This window comes from Corticium candelabrum, chromosome 2, assembly GCF_963422355.1.
Source record: "Corticium candelabrum chromosome 2, ooCorCand1.1, whole genome shotgun sequence".
Lineage (NCBI taxonomy): Eukaryota > Metazoa > Porifera > Homoscleromorpha > Homosclerophorida > Plakinidae > Corticium > Corticium candelabrum.
The window spans coordinates 8,501,103-8,509,799 of NC_085086.1; the positions used below are offsets into that span (position 1 = coordinate 8,501,103).

Here is an 8,697-nt window from a genome sequence, read left to right on the forward strand (position 1 = left end):
CTCTATACCTTTGCTATCGACACTAAGCACTAGAGCAGCGAGCAGGTAGTAAGTTGCTGTGAGGTACTACTATGGCATTTTGACGATAATCTGCGACGCTTCTTCGCGACTTTGCTGGCTTGTATAGTGATGCAATTAGTGTTGTGTGGATACCCGGGTAAACATCCGGGATAGAGAACTAGAAGATTGATTAGTATAGTACAATACAATCCTAAATGGTACCCCACTCCTGGTACCATAAAGGATTGTATTGTACTAGAATAATCAATCTTCTAGTCTATCACGAGAATGAAGAAAAGAACCAGATGAGGACTGACACAGAGGAGTAGCTAGACGCAGACGCGCAAGAAGGAGGAGACGAGGAACACTCGAAACAACCACAAGGAGTGGTTACTAAGACGAGATCAGGCAGAATAGTAAAAACACTAAATTGGCGCAGTGACTGTGTCTAGCGTACGATAACTTCACGTAAGAGGAGCAAACATAGTGTTCTAGGAAGTGTAGTGTTAACGGTCTAACGCAGCACAACTTCTCATTAGAGGGAATCCGGAAAATGTAGTGATGTAATTAGTGTTGTGTGGATACCGGATACACATCTGGAATAGAGGACAAGAAGATTACTAGTATTGTAGTACAATACAATCCTATAGCTAGCTTGCACGTCGCGTCAACGCTGTGATCCGCTTTGTTTTACCCCTAGCTGCTCATTGTATACTCGCTGGAACTCATCACACGTCCGCTAGGACTCACAGTGTAATCGCAGTGAAAGTTTTCAATATATTTGAACACAACAGAACTAAACCTGCAACTACCTAGTTTTCCATCTTCTTAGCTAGGCCAATACATTTTATCAGTCATGCCTTTATTCAACTTCTGTAGACAGTCCTTTCTGGCTTCATTGCTGCCCACCGGAAATAGTTGAAGACAGTGACGTACTACAGATACTAATAAAGTTGATTGAACTAATTATGAAACTTCACAATGTTACATGCATGCAAACTTCTACTTATTATGTTAATCTTTATAAAAATAGTTTCAATCATTAATAATAATGTCTTTCTAACCATTAACAAATTCCAGTGTTAATTACTCACTCCTTATAGCTCCAACAAGGTTGGGATCAAGAGCATGCTTGGTGACATCCTTGCTGCCATTCACAGATGAAGTAGCAAGGACTTCCAGCAAAAACAGAACGACCATGAGGCCTGAAACAAGCTGGCTGGGGCAACAAGCAGGCATTTCCACTCGCTTCTCAGCAAGTCTGCTAGCCTTAACACTGTAGCATTGGTCATCAACAAACATACAACAATCTGGAAAAGCTAGAAACACCGTACAGTTAAAATCATGGTAAACAAACCTGGCATACATGGATCAAATTACAGTAATATTCAAATTTGATTGTAGTGTCCAATGAGCACTTGAACTCTTCATTATCGTGGTCAATACCAGATTTCTACAAAGTACAAAATCAACACATCAGATTAGCATTGAGAAATTATCACTAAGACATTCACACGCGTAATGACACTGTGACAATGTATGTTTACAGTTGCACTCACTGAATATTCCCAATCGCTGATTATTCCTATAGAAAGTGGCTTCAAATGCAATGCTTATAGCTATATAAGCTGTCTCACAGTACCGCCTACAAATTGAACTGCTCTACAATAAGTTGCAGAAATGATTGTAATACAAGATGCAATTATTGTGAAAGGTTTTGGCCAATAGTTGAAACAATGATTACAATGGTTAATGGACATTGACTGATAGAGATAGACATTTAGCCTACTTCATTACAATTGGTTCTGATAATGCCAATAATGCTTATACTACAGTCTACTCTGTGTGTGTGTCAAGAGCTTATTTATGTCAATCAATACCATTTTCTAGATGATGACGTCACTAGCAAGCTGCTAGGCACTAGATGCACTGATGCACCAAGTAAAGATATCTTTGTCACAAGTGGAACCACTACCCTGTCACAAAGTCACTAAGTGCTGGCAAAATAACCAGATGGCTGGGTCTTCAAGATCTAAAACACTATTTAATCAGAATGAAGCTCACTAATAAGGCTTCAAATCCAAAATGTCGTATTCTGATTGATGAGATCAAATCTAGATTTGCCGTAATGTTTATATCAGTTTGTATAAAACCTGTCCAGACCCTTTCTGCCCCAGACTTTTAAGTACTCACCCCACCCGCAGCTAAGAAAGAAGTTTAGAAGTTGGAGGCTACACAAAGACATACTCTACCACAACATAAACAATACACATCACCCAATATACATAACAAGATAGACACCAGAATGAGTGTCAAGTCAACATACTGCACATGTTACCCCAAAATCGGGAGAACTTTGTGTCAGAGCTAGACTGCGCTTCTTAGCAGCTGTCTTCTTTACCTTGCTGCCAGATTTCTTCTTATTTAAAGACAGTGATTCAACTATTTCCTATATGTACAAGATAGCTTAGTTACATTAACAGTATTCCAGCACCTTCTGCTGCATGTGGGTATAAACTTCAAAATAACAGAGTGCCCATATACTGCCGGAATTACCTGCATGCCGCAAATAAGGGAAGTGGGTGGTAAAAACCACATGCTGTAAGTACATGCTGTGCTGGTTTGAAATGACTACTGTACCTGAAGGGAGACCAACAATACGCTTCTAAGTCATGATAAAGTGAAACACAACTGAGCAAACTAATCTTTAACAACTACCAGTAGGTAAGTACCATACCACGCTTCCTCTCTAGCGTCTGCCACATGCTGGTGTTGTTCAGCCGCCATTTAAAAGCATGCGCAACACCATGCCCTTGCATACCCAGTGCTGCTCGCTCTAAACCAGCACTGCGTGCCCTATGGGCATGCTGGTTTGGGTACCAGATAGGGACAAACTAATTTTGGAAATTTTCACATATACTGGCATGCAGCAAAAGGGTGCAAGAATACGGTATAAGGTAGTACATTAACTTAAAGCTTACCCTTTGGTCCAAGCCAAGTCGTCTTTTTCCTTGCAGAAGAGAGGATTCTACAAGTGGGATGCAGCAACCTTTATTATAAATCACTGTAAATGCATACAAACTATATATGTATGTATGCATGCATGCATGTATGTATGTATGTATGTATGTATGTATGTATGTATGTATGTATGTATGTATGTATGTATGTATGATAATGTATGTATGTATGATAATTAATGTATGTATTTATGTATTCATGCATGTATGTATGTATGTATGTATGTATGTATGTATGTACGTATGTACACAACATTAGTACATTTTGCCTGTTTGTTATCTGATTTAGTAGTGGTCGGTGACCAGGTAGTCATGCTGTGTAAGTTTGTTCTATAATGATAGGGTCACAAATACGTCCTATGTATATTTTATGGGAAGAAAAAATATGTTACATTGTATGTTTGTGTATGTATGTATGTATGTATGCACGTGTTGTCTGTGTGAGTGTCTGTCTGTCTGTCTGTGTTGTCTGTATGCAAGCATGCATGCAGATATGTGTGCATCAATGTACGTATGTATATATACCTACATTACAAGTACTGTTAAAAGACAAAGTTTGTCTAAATTAAGTAGGCAACAGTAGCTCCACCAGCAGTAAAGTACTCTAGTAATCAAAGAAATAAATAGCAAGAAAATGTCACTGGACGAGGAGCAGGTCCAAGCGACAGGAATAGCCCACAAGAATTTCATTTGTTCCAAATCTACACCAACCCAATCAAATTTCCACATCCCAATCATTTCAGACAAACTCTTACTACATTATAAGCCTGCACAGTCCTCTTTACTTAGACAACAGAACATGTAACCAGTTTGCTACAGATCTTTCCAAAATAAAATTTTACACAAGCTTCATTCAAACCCTTTTCCATGTTGCTAGAGTCAATAGGTAAGTGAGATTTCTACATCATCTATTGTTGAAGTGAAGGTTAGGACGTCTAGTTTTCAGACTTATTACCTGCCCTGGTCGGCATACAACTACAGTATACTATGGTACATGTACTCGTAATTATTACAGCATACCTGTGATACCATACTCATAAATTACACGTTTTGCTGTACAAACTCACCGCTTGAACAACTCGAGCTTCGTAAAATTCACGCATAGGCGTCCATTAGGCCCTAGCTTGATCACCTATGCGCGAGCTTGACCGCCTGATCGTCACAGCCTCGTACTTCCCAAGCTTTTGAGTTGTCGATCGCGAGCTCCTCCTGGTCTTCCACAAAATGAACCGTGACGCTGCCATATGCATCGTGTCACCACCGGATTCCATACCTACAGACAGACACGTCCATGCAGACGCATATTCTAGATATCGAATGACCACACGAGTAGATGTATTGGTGCGAACTTACTTTCGTAGACACATGGATCTACTTCGTACGCGTCCAGGATTGAAGCCGGTTTACTCACTCTCTTTTCGGCCGTGTCAACTTGCTGCATGCGAAACGTGGAGATGGCTCTAAGGGCCAGCACATGCCTGAAAGACTCTGTGAAGTCACAGCACAGAAAGGAATTAGAATATACGGGAGTGTAGAGTACGGGACCTTAGCTGTCTTAGCACAATAGCGACATGTCTAGAAGCAAGCAGAGAGGTACGAGGAGTACCTTCGCAATACAGATAATATGCTAAGACGTGTCAGATTAGAGTTGATTGAGACTCTCATAAATGAAGAATTGTCTTCACGGGTACCGCTACGCAAATCTAGGCAAACTGGCCGAGGTCAACGAACGATGGTAAGATTCACGTTAGCATACTGTATATGCGTCTTCAAGTCATGTGATATGAGGGATGTTTGTTAGCATGCAGTTCTCGTGATGATGATATGCCACATCTAGATCTTGATTCAGGTTCGCACTTGACGAAGTTCACTTTGATGAACCACTTGGTGATGGAACTGACGCTGATCTTTCCCACACTGAAGTTCCTGAAAGAAAGGAATTTTTATAATGATATAGATGATTGATGTGAGGATTTGGAAGACTCCAGCAGTGGTTTTGAGTTCATTTCTAGCAGTGAGGCTGGAAGAGACGATGTACCTGACTGTTACAATACTGAGACATCAAATTGTATGGAAAATGATGCTTCTGATGAACACCTTTTCCTTGTTGTCCTTTTAAGTTTAACACTAGATGAAAGTACAGTTTTGCTTATTTGCTTTATTGCTCGTCACAAACTGTCAATGAAGGCTGTTGGAGATTTGCTAGAGCTAATGTGTTTGCACATTTTCCTGAAGGCCATTTTGCTATGCCATCACTTTATCGTCTCAAATCCTACTGGAAAAGGAAGCACCATCAACACCAGTACACAAAATATTATGTCTGCTCAAACTGTGAAACTCTTTTGGGCAAATCTGCTGTATCATACCCCAACTCTGTTTGTGTTAATGCTAGGGCATCATTATTTGAATTTCTAGTTTTGAATGTAGTATCTGCTCTTGGCAAACTTTTCAAAGGATTACTTAATGTTGTTTATTGTTGCATTGTGTAGCATGTTGTAGTTGATTGATTTGTATTTTAGATCCTACATTTTGCGTTGAAATCTTGGGAAACTAGAAGTAAAGTATCTGACATTACTAGTGGTTCTATGTACCAGACAATTCTCAGGTCAGGGTATTACCACTGACCGTGGAATGTGAAAATGACTCTGAATACCGACGGTGTATTGGTATTTAAGACATCTCAGGCTGGTTCACTGTGGCCAGTGTATCTCACCATCAATAAACTTCCTTCAAAATATCGGTAAATTTAGACTTGTACAAGCAATAAATGATTAATTTTCATGTGGATGCATTAGATACTCACTCAAGTATACACTTCTTTGTGGTCTTTGGTTCCAGCCCCAGAAGCCGCCAGTTCAAGCTTTTTTTGGGACCAGTTCTGGAACGGCTCAACTGTTTGGCAACTGAAGGTTATCTGTTAATAATCATGATCATTAATGAGAAATGAAATTTCATGAAACTGCAGCTTAATTACTCAGTTCTTATTTATTAAGAATGAACATTAACATGCAAATGTGGCATGATTTCTATGTGTATTAGGCGTCACAATTCAAACTGCAGAAGGAACCAAACAATGTCAGGCCAGACTTGTGCTAGTTATATGTGATCTCCCAGCCAGAGCCATGGTTAAGTACATGATTCAGCACAATGGCAAGTATACTTGCCTCTATTGTTATCATCAAGGTGTCACTGTCGGAGAGGACCACCTTCATCGTTACTGACCTTACGATTGCAATGCAAGACTAAGAAGTCATGAATCTATAAAACAAGACAGTGGGAGGCAGTTGAACAACAAACACCAGTATGTACATAAGTCTGTACATTTAATAGCAGTCACTTTGGAACTGCTTCTGTTTTGTAGTGCAGAGGTGTATTTGACATAGCCTCTCGGCTGTTAGCTGCAAGGGAATTTGATCTTGTTCAGAGCATTGAAATTGATTAGATTCATGACGATGTAGTTTGTCTTGGTGTGATCCAATCACTGCTAAAGAAGTGACTAAATGACAAGTTCAAGCTCTACTATGTTGGAGATAAAGTATGTTCTGTTTTCAGAAAGTTTTATACCTGTAGCTATGCTTGATGACTGAAATATCTCTTTGTAGGTAGCATTTTGGAACAGACGTTTGCTGTCTATACACCCACTGTTTGCAATCATTTACATGCCTCAAAATCTGAAAGAAGTCCCATTGTGAAAAGGTGGACACATGATTGTTGCTGCGTGAAGTTGTAATAATTGTAAACTTGTCTGGCATTTGTGTTTGTAGCAAATGAGTTGCGGGCATTTTTATTTCATTGATCACTTTCTGTACTTCCTGGTGTGTTAGACATTAAAGTGCTACATACACACTACTCTTTGTTTGTAGTGTTATGTCGTTTACTTTGTGCAACTGTGTTGACTCATAACCACATTACTCTGGCTTGACATTACTTGTTGAAGCTTTATCAACTACAAGAACTTTATGGTACTGTTAGTCAAGCTCTCTATGTGTTATCTGAATATGCTGTCTTCATGCATTTCTTTAATATACAGGAACAGAATCATTGGCTATGAAAATGCATCTTCTTCGGCACCTTCCTGACACTGTTGAGAAATGGGGTTCATTATCGTTGTATTCATGTTTCAGGTATGAGTCTCTCAACGGTACCCTGAAACATTTTATACATGGGACACGCTGTGTCTTCAGTCGAGTACTGTACATGTCACTTGTATTTATATCTAATTTTTTGTGATAGTTACTCTTATTTTTCTGCAAGGTGGCAACAGCTGTTGGAACGATGCAAACAATGCCAGATATTTTGTCAGTGAAAACATCAACGAATTACATGTTTAGCTATGAAATTTGGTCTGATAATGTAGGACAAGCTATTGTTACTGAGGTTTGCTGTGGTTGGCTGAAATCAATTGATAATAAGTGTCAATGTGTCTCTGCAAAGACAATTGTCATAGCAACTGCACAATGGCAGTGAACAGAATTGTGTGGCAATTAAACTATATGCCATGATAATTCTTAGTAAAATTTATTGAAATTCTCCTACATTATAGACTCATTTGCAAAACAACAAAATCACAAAATTTATCATATAGAGTCGTATAGTCGTACCCTATAGGGTTTATCTTTAAACGGAATATATACGGTATATATGTACTATCCTAGCTGAAAGAGGCCGCATAGGGCTAACTGTAACACATGCAAACAGGAAAAACGAGGCGGAGACGGTAAAGTTGCGAAATGATGTGTGGGATGTCTAGTAAACAAGCACGGGACTTACCCTTCTTTCATCACAACACAACACAATCTGTTATTCCAACAAGTTGCTCAAGTGCAACGAACAAGAGAAAGCATATCAACATACACTGTTTACTGACTACACGTAATACGTTGTGATAGTCTTTACGAAGATACTCCCACTTAGTTGACTCCCTCACACAGACGCATTGTCCTCGAAAAATCATGTCAGTCTTTACCTAGAACCGTATTAGAATAATCATTAAACGTATAACTAGGGCAGTTTTTACGGTAAATATATGTATTGAGACAGAAGCAGACAGACAGACAGACAGACAGACAGACAGACAGAGACACAGACAGACAGACAAACAGACAGACAGATAGACAGACAGAAACAAGCAGGCAAGCAGACAGACAAACTAATGACAAACTAATTGTTGGTTGGCGCTGCACGAACGTGTGTACAATTTGTTTGCCCCGGGATCTAGATCGAGTCGGTTGTTACATCCTTGAGAGCAGACGCTACATGATGTCGAGATAGATGGCATAAAGGCCACAACGCAGGGCACCAGAAACAGCCACCTCATGTTGTTCAATCAACAAAACAAGTATGCGCACGCTCAATATGTTTTCGAAATTCCTGGTTTCAACGTATTTGTTATGCAATTTTACCAACTTGAAAATGGCTACCAATTTTACCAACTTAAAATTTGCCAAATAAAATTGAATGCAAAATCCAGAAGCAAAGAGAGCCATGACGTTTCCGATGCAAGTGCATTACATCTACTAGTGACGTCTAATTCTGTAACTATTTATGGAATTTTTGTTTTCACGCTGCTGTTCTATTTCTTTACGTATTTTTAACATTTTGAATGTTGTTTTGACGAAGTTCTTCGAAGGTGCATAACGATAGGGCAATCACGTCTACACTGACTACCAAACACAAA

At 39.3% G+C, this 8,697-nt stretch overlaps 2 long non-coding RNA genes across 14 annotated transcripts; one reads left to right on the forward strand and one right to left on the reverse strand.

The window, feature by feature from the left end:
- Positions 1-764: 764 nt before the first annotated feature.
- Positions 765-4,476, reverse strand: LOC134198470 (uncharacterized). Of its 4 annotated transcripts, none has more exons than XR_009972846.1 (6): positions 4,374-4,476; positions 4,088-4,293; positions 2,982-3,028; positions 2,339-2,449; positions 1,381-1,453; positions 765-1,319 (listed from the first exon to the last, which is right to left on the reverse strand). It is a non-coding gene; the product is annotated as an uncharacterized LOC134198470 (long non-coding RNA). The 4 variants fall into 4 exon arrangements; XR_009972845.1 differs by having other exon boundaries at positions 1,560-2,449; XR_009972844.1 differs by having other exon boundaries at positions 765-944; positions 1,095-1,319; positions 1,381-2,449.
- Positions 4,477-4,565: 89 nt separating this feature from the next.
- On the forward strand, positions 4,566-7,547 carry LOC134198272 (uncharacterized). Of its 10 annotated transcripts, none has more exons than XR_009972814.1 (10): positions 4,566-4,755; positions 4,822-5,760; positions 5,816-5,929; positions 6,060-6,321; positions 6,382-6,555; positions 6,623-6,716; positions 6,785-6,982; positions 7,051-7,208; positions 7,275-7,318; positions 7,378-7,547. It is a non-coding gene; the product is annotated as an uncharacterized LOC134198272 (long non-coding RNA). The 10 variants fall into 10 exon arrangements; XR_009972809.1 differs by having other exon boundaries at positions 4,822-5,625; positions 5,696-5,760; positions 7,051-7,144; positions 7,275-7,547; XR_009972813.1 differs by having other exon boundaries at positions 5,540-5,625; positions 5,696-5,760; positions 7,051-7,144; positions 7,275-7,547.
- The last annotated feature ends 1,150 nt before the right edge of the window (positions 7,548-8,697 follow it).